Below are 16,233 nucleotides of genomic sequence, written 5' to 3'. Positions count from 1 at the left end.
GTTTACTGAAAGGGTAGGTAGAAAGAGGAGGTAAGGGACTTGACACTGGAGTCCTGAGCAACTGGCAGCCTCAAAAAAATCTTGTGGTGTGTGGCGTGCCCTTCATTCTTGAAGACGACCATGACGTCAGGAAGATGGTGTACATGACTTGCAACTGAAATGGATTTGAGGGAGGAAGGGAGGGCTGTGCAAAGGTACCAGCCTCATTTTCTCCTCTAGAGCCATTTAAGTCCAGTGGCCAGCTGTAGATCAGGACAACTGGAAATGGTCCAGGATGCAGTGAGAGACCTTGGCCTTTTTAAGCTAAGATCTTTCCAAGTTCTTACTGTGACTGGGGCAATGCCAATTCGGTGATTAGGGCTGCTTAAGTTTAAAAGAAACCACAGGGAGGGGAAGACCCTCAGGGTTGCTGGCTGAAAGAGAAACAATCACTATTTAAATTCATTAACTCTGAGCCAGGAAGACCCAAAAAATAACCATTAAGTGATGCTTGGAAGGGACCTACTGTTGACCAATCAATGAGAACCTGAATGAATTGGGTTTAAAGCATTAAAATTTACCTCCTTTGGTCAGAACAATGGGAGGGGGAAAAAAGGGGGGGGAGAGGAAGAGAAGACTGGAGGAGAGGGGAGAGAAGAGGATAGGAGGAACCAAGTTACCCAACTGGAACTGGCCAGTTGGGTCCCCACATTACGGTAGCTAAGACTATTCACAGGTTGTGGTTTGTACTTCTTTCTCCAAGAGGACCATATGACCTGCCTACATCATAGGAAGGTTAAGTCATATGTGGTGGGAGGAGCTTGCTGAGAGGAAACGGAAAGTGTGTCACAGGAAATGCTGGGAGAGCAGTTAGAACTAAGGTAGAGAGCTGATATGCTAGCTGTGCTGTTGGTGGCCAGGCCCCAGCAGGGGGTGGGAAGGTTATGGGATGGAGTGGTTCTCTGCTGTGATACTGTGTACTGAATTCTTTGCTGGACTTACTGGTTTTGGAACCTGGTTCTCTGGTGTCTGAATAAATGGTTTACTTCTACCTTCTATACAGACAGTTTCTTATATTTTGTGATATACAGAATTATATAGGCATATTGACAATTATTAATATTGTGATTATTGCCTTGATAATACAATCAGGAAGATGATGACATGACTTAAGTAGCATGCTAAGTAGCATCTAAAACCATCAGCAACCATAATTTGAAATAAGGATAAACTAGAAGCTTTCCCAACAAGATCAGGGGTGAAATAAGGATGCCCGCTATCACCACTGTTATTCAATATGGTACTAGAAATGTCAGCTTTAGCAATAAGAGAAGAAAAAGAAATTATTAGAATAGGCAGTGAGGAAACAAAACAATCACTCTTTGCAGATGATATGATGGCATACTTAGAGAATCCTACAGAATCAACTAAATAACCACTTGAAATAATTAACAATTTTAGCTAAGTTGCAGGATATAAAATAAACGTACATAAATCATCAGTATTTCTATATATGACCAACAAAGCTCAGCAGCAAGAGATACAAAGAGTAATTCCATTTAAAATAACTATAGATAATATAAAACATTTGGGAGTCTACCTGCCAAGACAAACCCAGGAGCTATAGAACACAATTACAAAACACTTATCATACAAATAAAGTCAGGTCTAAACAACCGGGAAAAAAACCAATTGCCCATGGGTAGGCCAAGCTAATATGATAAAAATGACAATTCTATCTAAATTAATTTACTTATTAAGTGCCATACCAATCAAACTACCAAAAAGTTATTTTATAGAGCTAAAAAAAAAAAATAACAAAGGTCACCTAGAAGAACAAAAGGTCAAGAATATCAAGGGAATTAATGAAAAAAAAATGCAAAGGAAGGTAGCCTAGCCATATCAGATCGAAAATTGTATTGTAAAGAGGCAATCATCAAAACTATTTGGTACTGGCTAAGAAATACAGTGGTGGATCAGTAGAATAAGTTAGGTACACAAGACACAGTGGTAAATGTTGTTTGTCCTTCATTCTGGAAGAGGACCATGACATCAGGAAAGTGATGCCGTGACTTGCAAGTGAACTGGATTTAAATGAGGGAAGGCTGTGCAAAATCACCAGCCTCACTTTCTTCTCTGGAGCCATCTAGGTTCAGTGGCAAGATACAGATCAGGATAACTCGAAATGGCCCCATGGGAGACCATGGCTACGGCCTTTCCCAGTTTGACTGAGATAATACACATTCAGTGATTAAGCCTAGGTAAGAAATGAGGCAAAGAATGGCCTCTTTTACCAAAGAACTCCAAAAGAAAAGAAAAACAATCTGGGAGAGGAAGACTATCTACTATTTGATAAATCCAAAGACACCAGATTCTGGGAGAAGAATTCATTATTTGACAAAAACTGGCAGAAAAACTGGAAAATGGTATGGCACACCAACATCTCATACCCTATACCAAAATAAAGTCAAAACGGGTACGTGATTTACACGTAAAGGGTGATACCATAAGCAAATTAGGAGAGCAAGCAATAGTTTACCTGTCAGATCTACGGAGAAGGGGAGAATTTATGAGCAAACAACAGACCAAAAACATTATGAAATGAAAACTGGTCAAAGGACATGAACAGGCATTTCTCAGATGAAGAAATTAAAACTATTTATAGTCATATGAAAAAGTGCTGTAAATCACTACAGATTAGGAGAAATACAAATGAAAACAACTCTGAGGTACCACATCAAACCTATCACACTGGATAACATGACAAAACAGGAAAATAATAAATATTGGAGAAGATGGGGGAACACTGGAACACTAATGCATCATTGGTAGAATTGTGAACTCAACCATTCTGGAGAGTAATTTGGAACTATGCCCAAAGGGTTACAAAACTGTGCCAGTTTTCCATCTTTGACCTAAGTTGCCTTTGTCATCAGTTGTAATTTCATTAATTCTTTCAGCAACCGTTTGTGATATTCTGAAATGAAATATTCTAAAGTTTTAACATTTTTGGGGCAAAGAATTCCAACACATAGACTCCTTCAAAAATTGTAATACCCTTCGCTAAAACACCTTTAATGTTTACCTTCAAGTTCTCAAATAACATAACTAGTTTTTACCACTCTTTCCCTATACTTTTGCAAATACATTTAGTTGTTTTGGAAGCACAGATTTCAATTTTCTTAATTTGTCTTCTCTCATTTTACCTAAGTATTGATTGTACTCGGAATGATATAATTCATAGCGAGGTTTCAAAATTATATTTCTTGGAGACAATACAAAAATATGGTTTTTCCTTCAGAAAGACAGAAGCACCTTGTCTGAAAAAAACTGGATCCTTTCTTACTGCTCACACATAGAATGTGATGTGATTTATACTCTTCCTATAAAATTAAAATACATTTCTAATTATATTTGTATAATTATAATTGTATTTCTGATTATAAATGTATAATCTTCTTATCTTAAGTTGCAAAAGGGAGATACATTCATTCATTCATTCTCAACTCATCACTATCCAGATTATCAGTAGCCAAGTCTTGTCAATTCTACCTTCAAAACATCTTTTCCATGTGTCCCCTTCACTGTCTTTTTGTGGTCACTGTCCTACTTCTGTCTTTTATTACCTCTTATCTAGACTATTAGAACAACTTCCTAATTTGGTCTCCTTGCCTCAAGTCTCTCCCTACCCATACCCACCCCCAATTTGTCTTCCATGAAGCCAAGTGATTTTCCTAAAACATAGTTCTAATCTTGTCTCTCCCCTACTTTAACTTTGTGGTTGCCCAACACTTCAAAAATCAAATATAAACATGTTTGCCATTTACACTCATTTTCCAACTTGTCTCAAAGCTTTCCTTTTCAGCCTTATGTGGAAGTATATTAAAATCCTTTTCCCCATTCCTTTTTGCCCTATTTACTTCTAAGATAACTAAGGCCCCTGGAAAATGTAACAAGACTTAAAAGGAGAAACACTTTTAAAAGATCACTGCCTTTTCCATCTCCAGAGGGAGATTGGAATAATGATAACTAACCTCCTTTCTCATTTACTGAAAGGATTGGGAAATTGATCAGAGTAGTGTGTGGGTTGGATAATTGTGAAGACTTCATAGGGTATGTCTAATGGAGAGGTTTTGGGATTTGGCCTTGTAATTTTGGGAAGGCATGCCCTTCCCCCCCGCCCCCCCCTCTCAGATATTAGAAGATAATGAACTTCCTGTGAGCTATTTGTTCTCTGCTCCAGGAAGGGTCTCTCCTTCCCCCATCCCATTTCTCCTCCTAGACTTTCAGCTGCCACCCTGGCAGTTGAGTTCTGATAGGGAAAAACCTGGACGAACCGGATCAATCTCGGTCCTCTGTGTAGTTTTCTCGACTAGACTGTAAGCCCACCCACCCCAGCCAATGGTGAGAAGGGATAGAGGTGGGTGGGAATCTTCTTCATTAAGACTATAAATTAAGGAAGGTTCTCTTTTACCTTGCCTCCTCCCTTATGGAGGTGTGCCCAAGTCTTGCAAGGTTTGTAGAATAAATTTACTTTGTTTCTCTTAAAGATGTCTCTCCTATTATTTTTTTTTAATTAAGATTTTTTATTTTTAGCTTACAACACTCAGTTCCACATGATTTTGAGTTCCAGATTTTCTTCTCCCCCCTCCCCCCTCCTTCCCCAAGACGGCATGGAATCCGATATATCTTCTACATATAACTTCGCATTAAACTTATTTACACAATAGTCAAGTTGTAAAGAAAAATTATGACCAATGGAATGAATCAGGAGAAAGAACAAACAAAACCAAAAAAACCCAAAAATAATAACAAAAGAGGAGAAAAAAAAAAACAAAAGAAGAAAAAAAGGGAGATCAAACAGTTTGCTTCAATCTGCATTCAGATTCCATAGTTCTTTCTCTGGATGTAAATATCTCTCTCCATCATGAGTCCTTTGGAGTTGTCTTTAAACCTTGTATTGCTGAGAAGAGCCAAGTCTATCAAGGTTAATCATCACAGAATCAATATATCTGTGGTTGTGTATAATGTTCTCCTGGTTCTGCTCTTCTCACTCAGCATCATATTGTATAGGTTTTTCCAGGTTATTATGAAGTCCGTATCTTCCCCATTTCTTCTAGCACAATAGTATTCCATTACATTCATATACCACAACTTGTTCAGCCATTCCCCAGTTGATGGGCATTCCCTTGATTTCCAATTCTTTGCTACCAGAAAAAGAGCCACTATAAATATTTTTGTACATACAGGTCCCTTTCCCTCTTGTGTGATCTCTTTGGGATATAGCCCTAGAAGTGGTCAAAGGGTATGCACATTTTTATAGCCCTTTGGGCATAGTTCCAAATTGCTCTCCACTCTCCTATTATTTTAATAATTCTGTCCCATACAGTAGTATTCTCTTTGATTATTTCAGGTCATCAGTGACCATCTGGGGAAGGAGTCCTTTAGGGTGGTGGTCAAAAAAGGATCATTAGTTTTAAAAGAATTGAGTCTCAAAGAATGTTCTGAAAAGATTAAGTGACTACTGTCCTATTTAAATGTTAACCTAAACTATGTAACCAAGTTTTATCATATTGTGAAATTTTTCTTGTTCAAGATTCCTATGTTATTTCAAAATATCTTCTGCTTAGGTGTTGTAGCAGAAGCGAGCAAGACACACCACAGAGTATAAGTTTTAAGCAGAGAATTTATTAGCCGGCGGCCATTGGGGTACTGCACCACAAATCAATGGCAATGTGTTGGGGTGATGGCTTGGCTTATAAAGGATATGGGGGTGCGGGGGGGGGGGGGGGGGAGGGGGGGGGGAGCGAGCAGGAACAAAGGTCCTGGCTGATCAAAAGATTCAGTCAGGTTATCCTACTAGTGGGATAATCTCATTTACATTCCTTGGTGGAGTCACGGAGCCCCAGGGATATCTGCTAGAAAGGGTCTGCCAGGTTATCCTTCAGTGGGATGGTCCTATCTATTGACATTCCTTGGTGGAGTCATGGAGTCCCAGGGGGTTTGCTAAATGCCAAAGATACCTGAGTCCATTCTTTCTGGGGGTGATTGTCAGGAGCTAGGGGTTACTCAAGGGTTCCTAATTTTCCTTGTATTACATAGGGAGACATCCAAGAACACAAAAGGACTCTGTCAGTTTGAACACTCGCCTCTCTTTGATAAATGCTTGGATTTAGAATAATGATAAATTTTAACAACTGTTTCTGGCAGACTTTTACTTACAATAAAGATTATAATATGAATATTTTTGGGACATTATACATTCATTCCCCTCTGAAAACGCTACAGTACAACCATACTGGATTCTTACCATTCTTCATAAAAACTGTCTCTCCTATCTGTGTTGTCTCCTGTATTGGTGTCAAACCTTGCAGATTATTTGAACCCCAATAATCCAAATTGCTTTTGCTCTCTGCTAAAAATCCCCTTTCCCTGCCTCAGCAACTTCAAAGACCAGGAGTATCTTTATTGTCTGTGGTGACAGAAAGTCTGTAGCCGGAGCTGTGGGCTAGAAACATTTGCATCTCTAAGTCACCCTACCTAGTCAATTGATTTGTTCACCTGAGACTACCTTTCTTTGATATGGAGATCATCGACTGCAGCTCTGAATTGTTACTTAAACCTTCTCTCTCTCTTGTTCAAGTTAATCTGAAGCTTGCTTCTGGTTCCAGGATCAGGTATCCGCTAGCTCCAAGGGAATAAATCTATACTAATTTTTATTTCACCTAGTCAGTTTGCCTCCTTTAACCAAACTCTAGGTTGACATTGGCAAGGAACTCTCTGTGTAACACATATCATGGAGATTATTTCAGTTTTTTGTAACAGTAATTAAGGTGGGACTTTTTGCTGTTCTCCTCTTAAGTGTCTTTAACGATTCTGGTCTTTGTTTGAATGGGGCAGATAAAGTGGGATCTTTTTGTCTTGGCAGTATTTCTCAGCACTGAGCCAATTGGGAGTCATCGATTTGTATATGATGTATATACTGGGGATGGAGATTCTGGGTGAGGTCAGAGCCCCCAGGGCTCTGAACAGGATATAATTGAGGAGAGTTTGGCATTTGATTTTTGGTGCACACTCAGGGAAGGAGTGTTGAGACCCTGGGCAAGCTGCAAACTGCACCCCTAGCTTTGCATCCCAGAAGTTGGCACTGGTAACTATGTATTGTGATTTGAATCAGACAAGGTCTGTCTGTTGATGTTTGTAATTTCTGTTTATATTTGCCTTGAAGTTCAGGGGGCTGATCTTTTCTCCCTGAATTGTGAATGATATTTGTATGTTTGATTAAACTGAGATTGTTAAACCCTTAAAGTTACTTTCCTTTGTAAACCAGATCAAAGAACCTGTGTTGACAGCTTTCTGGGTGCTGGTTTTTGGTGGATCTTGAGGTGATACCTGAGTAGCCAGCTACTGCTAAAAAAAAAAAAAAAACCCTGCCCCCAGCCCCTAATTGCAAACTCCAGTGTGCATATAAAAAAACAGACTGAGTTCCTGCCATTCGGCAAGGGGCCTGGGCCCCTAAGACTCTTCTAAGGAATGTGAGCTAATTGCCAGGTAAAAGGTTGTGTGGGATGGATTTTACGAATCCAAAAATTAACAACAGAGGCATCTCAAGGTGAAAGTAGAAAGGAAAATTTATTACGATCCTGCAGGAAAGGGCAACCCGGACATTGAGAGGACTGGGGGTCCTCTCAGTGTCAGAGCGCACTGGACACAGAAAATTGGGGTGTTTATATAGGTCCCTAACCGCAATTCCCCCTCCCAACCTCCTTCCTCTCAGCTTGCAGACGTAAGCTTTGAGGGTACAATCTAGACGCGATAAATCTACCCAGGGACAATGGCAAGGAACAAACAGTATGGTTATTTTTACAAGCAGGAGACAGTCATAAACTTCCCACCATTCTTGTTTCATTCTACTATCAATCTCAAGGTAGTAAATCTGTCTTAAATGACAATGACGATTAAACAAACAGTTCGGTTATCGGTGACAGGCAGGAATTAGTTGTTAGTTACCTAATCTTGCACATCTATATTGCACCTGGCTTTTCGGCTTTCCATCCATTCTTCCCCAAACGGAGGTTCTCTTATCTTGGGGTCAATGTACAGGGGGTGAGTATCCTGTGTCTTATCCTTATCCTCAGAGAATTTTTATGGTTGCTGACTTATTCACCTCAACCCTTCTTTCTTTCAGGCCTCTCGCCATTAGGTAAATACACAGGACCTGTTCTTAACCTCGGGGGCCTTATGGTCACTAGCTAGGCTTGTGGAGGGGAAAACATTTGAGTAGAGATAATGGCTTTACAGAAAGGAAAATATCTAAGTAGAGAAATGGGACTCACTATCCTACTTATTTTTATTTATCTAATTTGTTCCCTTTTATGAGAAGTCTTCACTCGTCCCACACAAGGTCTAATGCCTAACGACCTTCCTCTGGCAGAGTGGGCTCAGAGATGTCTCTATCTTATATCAACAAGACTGAGCTAAAACATCTCTCGGTCTGTCCAGGGCCATTAAGGATGGAAGCCTTGACCCTAGACATTATCTTGAATTATATGACTTTTACCATATCTTGAGCCTTCCTAGCTTCAAGAGTTATGGCAAAAGTTGGAGACAGAGATCCTGGGTTGTAATTCCAATTGACACTTTGTCAACTACCTGATATGTTGTATTTACAATCTATTCAGGAGGTTCCTCTAATGTATCATGGTCATAAAAAGTGAAATAACACAGGCTTGCTGAGTCTGCAAAGTAACATATGTAAACTTCAAGAGATAATTAAGCACTGAATCCTGTGTTGTCTATATAAACTACCCTCTCGCTTAAAACGTTGTCATTTGATTTGGGAATTTTCCCCGAATGACCACCGGCTAATAAACTTCTCCATTCAAACTTACACTCTGTGGCGTGTCTCACTCGCTTCTGGTATAACATTACACCCCCACAGCAGCTGGTAGCAAGATTGTTGCTATACTTTGCTACTCAATATCTCTTCAACACCTAAGGGAATATTGCCTCTCTTGATGGGGGCAAGGATGGGAGTAGGGATGGTATGGCCAGACGTGCAGATAAATCTGACAGCTCAATAAATGAGACTGAAAAAGGCAGGAAGACCAACCAGTAAGTTACTGCAATAGTCTACGTGTGAACAGGCCTGCACCGGGCTGGCAGGAGTATCAGACCAAAGAAAGGGGCATATACAAGAGATGTTATGTCAGGACTTGACAACTGCCTGTATATGTGGGGTGAGAGAGTGACGAATTGATGATGACACCTAGTTGCAGGCCTGGCTGACTGGGAGGATGGGGTAGTTAGGAAGAGGAGGGGTGGGGCGGGACAATGAGTTCAGTTTTGGACATATTGAGTTTAAGATGTCTATAGGACATCCAGTTGTCTAAGAGGTAGTAGGGGATGTGAGATTGGGAGTCAAGAGGGCTGAAGTGAGGGCTAGACTAGTAGATCACAGTCATCTACATAGAGATAGCTGAATTTATGGGAGCTGATGATGAGATAATCTACTTTAAAGACGGAAAACAGAAGATGGGCCCAGGATAGTCTTGGGGGAAATTCAGTTAGAAAGTCTGACCTGGATGAGGATCTAGCAAAGGAGACTGGAAAAGCAATCACCCAGGTATGAGAACAAGAAAAGAACAGTCACAAAAAAACTAGACAGAAGAGAGCATCAAAAAGAGTGTAATACCAGTGTCAAAGGCTAAAAAGAGGTCACAAAGGATTAAAATTGAGAAAAGGCCACAACTGTGGCAAAAGGCAGGCTGTAATCCTGGGCAAGTCACAGCCTTTATGCATTCCAGGCAACTCTCAAGACTTAAGTTTCTGGTGGTGGAGCAATTTCCTCACCAGGAACTGTTCACAAACAAGAAACCAGAGGCCCAGTAGTTTTTCTTACAAAGCAATCAGAAATCTTTGAGCTTGGGTCCAACTAAAAGTTAAAAAAAAAATTAAAAACAAACTGCAGATGACATCCATTGGCTGGGAGACGGGCTTAAAATCTGAACATGATAAACTAGACAAAGAAGTGGGAAATCAAGGCACAGAAACTCCAATTCTCATTCCCTTAATGATTACAACTGAGGTGACATCTATAAATCTGAAGAAGGAGAACAGGATAAGGGGAGGGGGAGACGCTCTCCATTCTTCTACAGTACTTTTACAGTAAAGGAAAGCAGGTCACAGTGATCCTATTCTTACTGAGCAAATCTTTAAAACAGAACCAGAAGAAAGAACAAAAAGTTTCAGGGTTCCACTTCACATCAGAATAGCAAAGATGACAAAAAAGGAAAACACCAACAATGAGAACCTTGTCTAAATCTGTCCAATAACAGGAGGCTCTGCCTATTAATAAGAAAACCTTGTAACACTGGCCAAAATTCTGTATACGTGGCCAACCTCTATGGTTTGTGACCATATCCTTGAAAGTTGCAAGCTAAGTTCACTGCTTTTTGACTACATCCTTGAACCGTTCTGAAATGTACCCAGCACACCTACTTCCCCTTCCTTGTGGTTAATTGTCCACATAGGAGCATACCCCAACCCTGGCTGAGTGCCCAAAACTTGTGTATAAAAGCAAGCCCCTATCTTTTCTCAAGCTACTAGTACTTCCAAGAAAACTTTGTGTCAATAAAGCTCTAGAATATTTGCCTCTTGAATTCTTTCTAGACAACTAAAAATCTCAACACAATCATATCATGACCAGTCTCCTACTCCTCATCCCTTATCCCACCCTTACCAACTACATACCTTTCCTAAATGAAGCTTGCTAAACTAGTCAGTGGATACCTAGGAACTTCCTGATACACAGGCAGATCAATCCATCATTAAACATGGGAATCAGTTCTGTCAGCAAGAGCCTGGCCAACCTTCAAAACAAGTCATTGAACTATATGTAGTGCCTGCCCACTGATATCAGCTTATACTCCAAAGAAAATAAAGAAGAAAAACACCTATATATGTGCAAAATTTTCTTTTTGTAGTAGCAAAGAACTGGAAAATGAAGGTGTTGCCTGGCCAGCAAATGAGGACTGGCTGAACAAATTATAGCCTAAGATCATGGAATATTATTGCATCATGAGAAGAAATTAAGGGGCTCAATGAGATCTAGGCAATTCTCTAAGAATCTAAGATGCAGGAGTAGCATTTTTTAAATGCATAGAAGAGACTATCAGAAGGAAACTGAAAAGCAGGACAACTTTGAAAGTAATGTTAAATTTATATATACTTCTCTAAAAAGTAAGCTATACATTGTCAACAAGCAATCACATCACCAGACTTGCATATGGAATCCAAAGGGTTCCCAGCCTTTACAGAAGTTTACACTTTTATAACAGAAGGATAAAGGGACAAGGAAGGGGTATGACAGGGGAAGGGAAACTGCGTAGCAAAAGTGGGAAAAAAGGCAAGATCATTACCCCCAGGGGGGAACAAGGTGATGGCAAAAGCCTCACTCTTTTCCCTTGGGAACTGCTAGAGTCTTGAAGATAGGAGGGTCTGCTGATTTGCAAAGGACCACAGTGGAACAAGCATTATCTTAGCCTGGCACAGACTGGCTGGTGCCTGTCTTGCCTCCCAAAGACACATAGGGAATCCAGCATGGGGTGCAACAAAAAATTATGTCAGCTCAGAAGGAGCTTCATCCTTGACACATTCAGGGCTTCCTGCATGCTCTGGGTCCAGTGTTTCTGGAATGGCAACTCAAAAAATAAGTTCAGGGGACACCTTAGAAATCCTCAACACAACAGAGATTCAGAGTTCCACATGCAATCCTTGAACTGCCAATTAAATTATGGAATTAATTGTGACTAAGGGGTGAAGAGGAGGAAGGTAAACAGGGCATCATTTTTATTGGGTTTTGGTAGGGACCAGACTCAGACTCTTATCAATGCCACCTCAGGCTTAGTTCATTAACATATCCACATCACACCAAAGTTATCAGCCACACCTTAGGATTACCTCATTAGTATAAGACTTATGGGAGTTCATGGGGTTAGAACCAAGATGGCTAAGTAAAAGCAGGGACTTGCTTACCCTCTCCCAAAAACCCTTCCAAATGCCTGCAAAATGACTCTAAATAAATTCTAGAGCAGCAGAACCCACAAAATGACAGAGTACAACAAATTTCCAGCATAAGACAACTTGGAAGGTCGACAGGAGAGGTTTGTGGCACCAGTCTAAGAGGAACAGATTCAAGGACCAATGCCCCCAATTTGATACTGTGGCAATAATATTCCAAAACCGATAAGCCCACCTCACAGCAGTAACAAGGAAATTGTAACAAAATATTATAGCAAGGAACCAAGCCTAACTCGTAACTTCCCCTGCTAGGGCCTTTGTACAAAAGATCACTCCCGCTACTGCAGCTCTGCTAACTTGATCTTTGATCTCTGAAACTCTCTCTTGTTTAGCACTCTGCCTTCTGTGCTCTCTCCACGCTGGCTCTCTGCTTCTGAATCCTGCTGCTCCCAGTTCTGGGCTTCTTTTTATACAGTCCTAGCAGTCATCTGATTGACTAGAACTCAGAACACATACATTGGCTCTGGTCTTAGCAACTCCCCTCAGGGCCCTGTGTGTTTCATGCCCACATCCGCTCAGCACCTAGTAAGTAGGGCTTTAGGCCTACTTAGGAACAAAGATATAATCAGGCCTGCCCACCTAGACCCACCAGAGCCCTAACAAATGGGTGGGGAAGATCTTTGATCAGATTAATACTACAGAAGGTTAAGGAACAGGAGGGCAAGGTAGTGGGTAGAAGCAAAACAGGAGTGATCAGGGATAGGAATAGGGTGAAGAAAAATACAGAACAAGTAATTATAGCTTAGAATGTGAATGGGATGAATTTACTCAAAATGGAAACAGAAAGCAGATTAAAAATTTCAATTCAACAATATGCTGCTTTCAGCAAATGTTATAAAAATGAGAGATACAAACAAAATAAAGGTCAGCAGTATAATTTCTTACATAAAAAAAGCAGTGGTAGTAATCATAATTTCAGCCAAAGTTAAAGCTAAAATAGATTTAATCAAAAGAGAAAAACAGGGAAATTACACTTATGTGTAATTTATGTGCCATATTATTCAATACTGTTTTAGACTAATTAAAATAACTGGACGGTATTAAATACCTGAGAGTATACCTGCCAAAACAGACACAGAATTATACAAACACAAACATAAAATACAATATTATAAAGCACCAATTATCAATACTATTTTGTACTAGCTAAGAAACAGAGTGGTGGATCAGTGGAATAGATTTAGGTGCACAGTCATGTTTGATAAACCCAGACTCCAGCTTCTGCGATAAGAACTCACTATCTGACAAAAACTGCTAAGAAAAGTGGAAAATAGAATGGCAGAAAGTAGGGGCAGAGACCAACATCTCACACCTCAGTCTATGTCTTTGAAAGACTTATACTGATCAACACAATGATCCACCACAATTCCAAAGGATATTATGATGAAACACACTATCCACCTCCAAATGAAGAAATGAGGAACTAAGGGAGAAGACTGAAGCATCTTTTCTTTTCCTTTTTTGGGGGGGGTTTGGGGGGGGTGGGGAAAGGATGATACACCATGGCTAGTGTAGGAATTTTTTTTGCATAACTACACGTTTGTAATGGATTTTGTTTTTCTTGCCTTTTCAGCAGGTGGGGGAGGGAGAAGTGGGAAGGAAAAAATTCAAAACCAAAAATAAAAGAAAGTTTAATTAAAAAAAATAGAGAAGTTCATAGTTTCAGAAGTTCAGCCTTCCTCTGTCAGCTAGGTTGTCCTAGAAAACTTAATTCAAAAAAATATATTATCTCTATACATCATAATAGCACATCACATATTATCTCTACACATCACGTACAATCAAGGGAGACCTATTATCATACTAAAGAGTCTTGCATATCCATGTACAACAAGCCTTGCAAGATGCAGGTGAGTGCCAGTGTTGTACCCAAATTTGTGTTTGTCTCTGTCCTACACCATGTATGGCTTGAAACAGCTTAATGCGTAGTTCTGGGTAGATTGCCCAAGGCTAGTCCCCCGACCACCCTGTTACCAAATAGGGTCCCCACACCCTGGGTTATGGTGCAACTGTTCTGCTGACCAAGCTAGCTCCCTCCACCCAGAACACAGCTGACCAAGCAGGGGGTGCTAAGGCCCCCCATCCTTCACCCGGAACATGACCCTGGCCTGTTCTGGGGAATTCCACTGCCCTTTGCCTCATGTCCCTGCACCCTGTGCCCTCCACCCTGTTCTAGGAAGTTGACCACGACCTGGGAGGGACCCCCGTGTCACAAGAAGGTTGCACTCCTGTACCCTTGCGCCATATTCCCAAATTAGCTCTGAGCTATGGATCTAACTGATGACTGTTCTTTGCTTCTGTACATCATTTGCTTCTGCTAGCCACCCTCCCTAATTGTGGTTTTGTGGTTTTTGCCTTTATAAGCCTTGTAAGTATCTCCATTAGACTGCTTTGAGCGTATACTCCTGGTAGTTGCTCGCTTAGTCAATAAATCCACACCTAAATTTACCTTGAACCCAGGTCTCGGCTCGCTCTTATTCTCTGCACAACACCAGGAAGTCTGTTATTTCTGTTCCATTTTGTTAGTGGCCTTGTTGCCCAGAAGGATGGAGATGGGCTTCATAAAATCAATCAGCATTCCTTAATAAGGAGGGGTTGATACTTGACCCCTCATTCCTGATTTCCATTCAATCATGTTGTCCCTCTCATCTACAAGGCTACCAATCATATTGTTTTCTTTAGGTTTTATAACCGATCATACCTCATTTCCCTGCCTATGAAGTCCTGTTCTTTGTTCTGTGCTTCCCAGAAAAACTATAAAAAGGCTAGCTCACCTCACCTAGTAGCCTTAGCTTTTCTTAGGAAGCTATATTATTAAGGCAAAATCATGACCTCGAAGAGGACCTTGAGCATGCCTGAATGGTTCAGAATCACAGAGTATAATGAGTTCTCTAGGTAGAAGGCAGAGTAAGTATAACATTTTAGACTCCAAAGGATCAGACTCAGGGACCAATGCCCCTAATTCCATATCACAGCAACAACATTCCAAAACCAATAAGCCCACCTCACTATAGTAACAAGGAGATTACAACAAAATATTATAGCAGCAAGCCAGACCATACTTCTGCTTCCCCTCAATGCTAGGGCCCTCCTATAAGAAGATCACTCACAAATCCTAAGTGTAGAGGCCCGGAGCTGAGTCTGACCTCGACATAAATTCTTCATGTTTTGAGGAAAGGCTCCAAGGAATGCTCCAAACAGGGCCTCTGCGCACCCGGACCGAGATGGAACACGGAGATACAGTATGGGAAAAACAAAATGTGGTATGTGAAAAACAAAGTAATAATACTGAAGAAACACAGGCAACATTCTTGGCACATGACTCACACAAAGGCTTCGAAGCAGTAGAAACGCTATATAAGAACTTGCCTAGCTTTCAATAAATGTGCTGTGTTCCAGTACCCACCTGACCCATGCCTTCATTTCCTGGTGACTCTGGTTGGGGTCCCACGGTCGGACCCTGACACCTAAGTCCTTACTCAGCACTCTCTCTCTCTCTCTCCTACGGCTCCCCTGACTCCAAGTTCTGAAATTCACTCTTGTGTTCAGCACTCTTTGCTCTGTACACTCTGGAAGTTGGCCCTCACCTCCTGAATCCTGCTGCTCTCTGTTTCTCAGTTTCTTCAGCTTCCAAGTTTCCAAGCTCTGTTCTCTCTTTTTATACAGTACTTAGTCATCATCTGATTGACTCCCTTTAGGCCCCTGAGGGCTTCCCACCTCTCTCAAACTAGCAAACTAGTTAGCTAACCAGCCTGGGGCCTCACACCTAATTAGTGCAAGGGTGTGTGTCTCTCTAATCAGACCTCCCTTTGTTGGCCCCACCAGAAGCCTATTCCATGGGCAGAAAAGATCTTTTACACTTACTTATTGGCTTTACAGAAGCTAAGATCCAATTCATTGGTAAATTCACACTTTACTAATAAATTTACAGTATTCAGAGCTTTGTGCCTCAGTTTACCTTAATATCGAAGAACAACAGGATGCTCTTTTTGTTTTACTTGTATATGTAAGTAGGGTTTGGGGGCATGTTCGGAATAAGAAAAAGTCTAGCTTAAAAAAAAAGGAAATGTCTTCATCTTGTCATCTTATTAGCAATTTTAATGTCCTCTGCAGCTTTTTTGCTTCTCATCAGTAGGGTTAAAAGGTCATATCAGGTAGTGATGATGTTGAAGG

The 16,233-nt window shown here is 40.7% G+C and overlaps 1 protein-coding gene across 3 annotated transcripts in view; it reads right to left on the bottom strand.

Moving 5' to 3' along the window:
* RESF1 (retroelement silencing factor 1) overlaps nt 1-16,233 on the bottom strand; it is a 51,645-nt gene that overhangs the window by 13,938 nt on the left and 21,474 nt on the right. The gene's annotated exons all lie outside the window — the stretch shown is intronic.

Source organism: Trichosurus vulpecula, chromosome 5 (genome assembly GCF_011100635.1).
Source record: "Trichosurus vulpecula isolate mTriVul1 chromosome 5, mTriVul1.pri, whole genome shotgun sequence".
Taxonomy (NCBI): Eukaryota; Metazoa; Chordata; class Mammalia; order Diprotodontia; family Phalangeridae; genus Trichosurus; species Trichosurus vulpecula.
The sequence above is the reverse complement of the archived record's forward strand: the minus strand, read 5'-3'. Positions and strand labels throughout refer to the sequence as shown.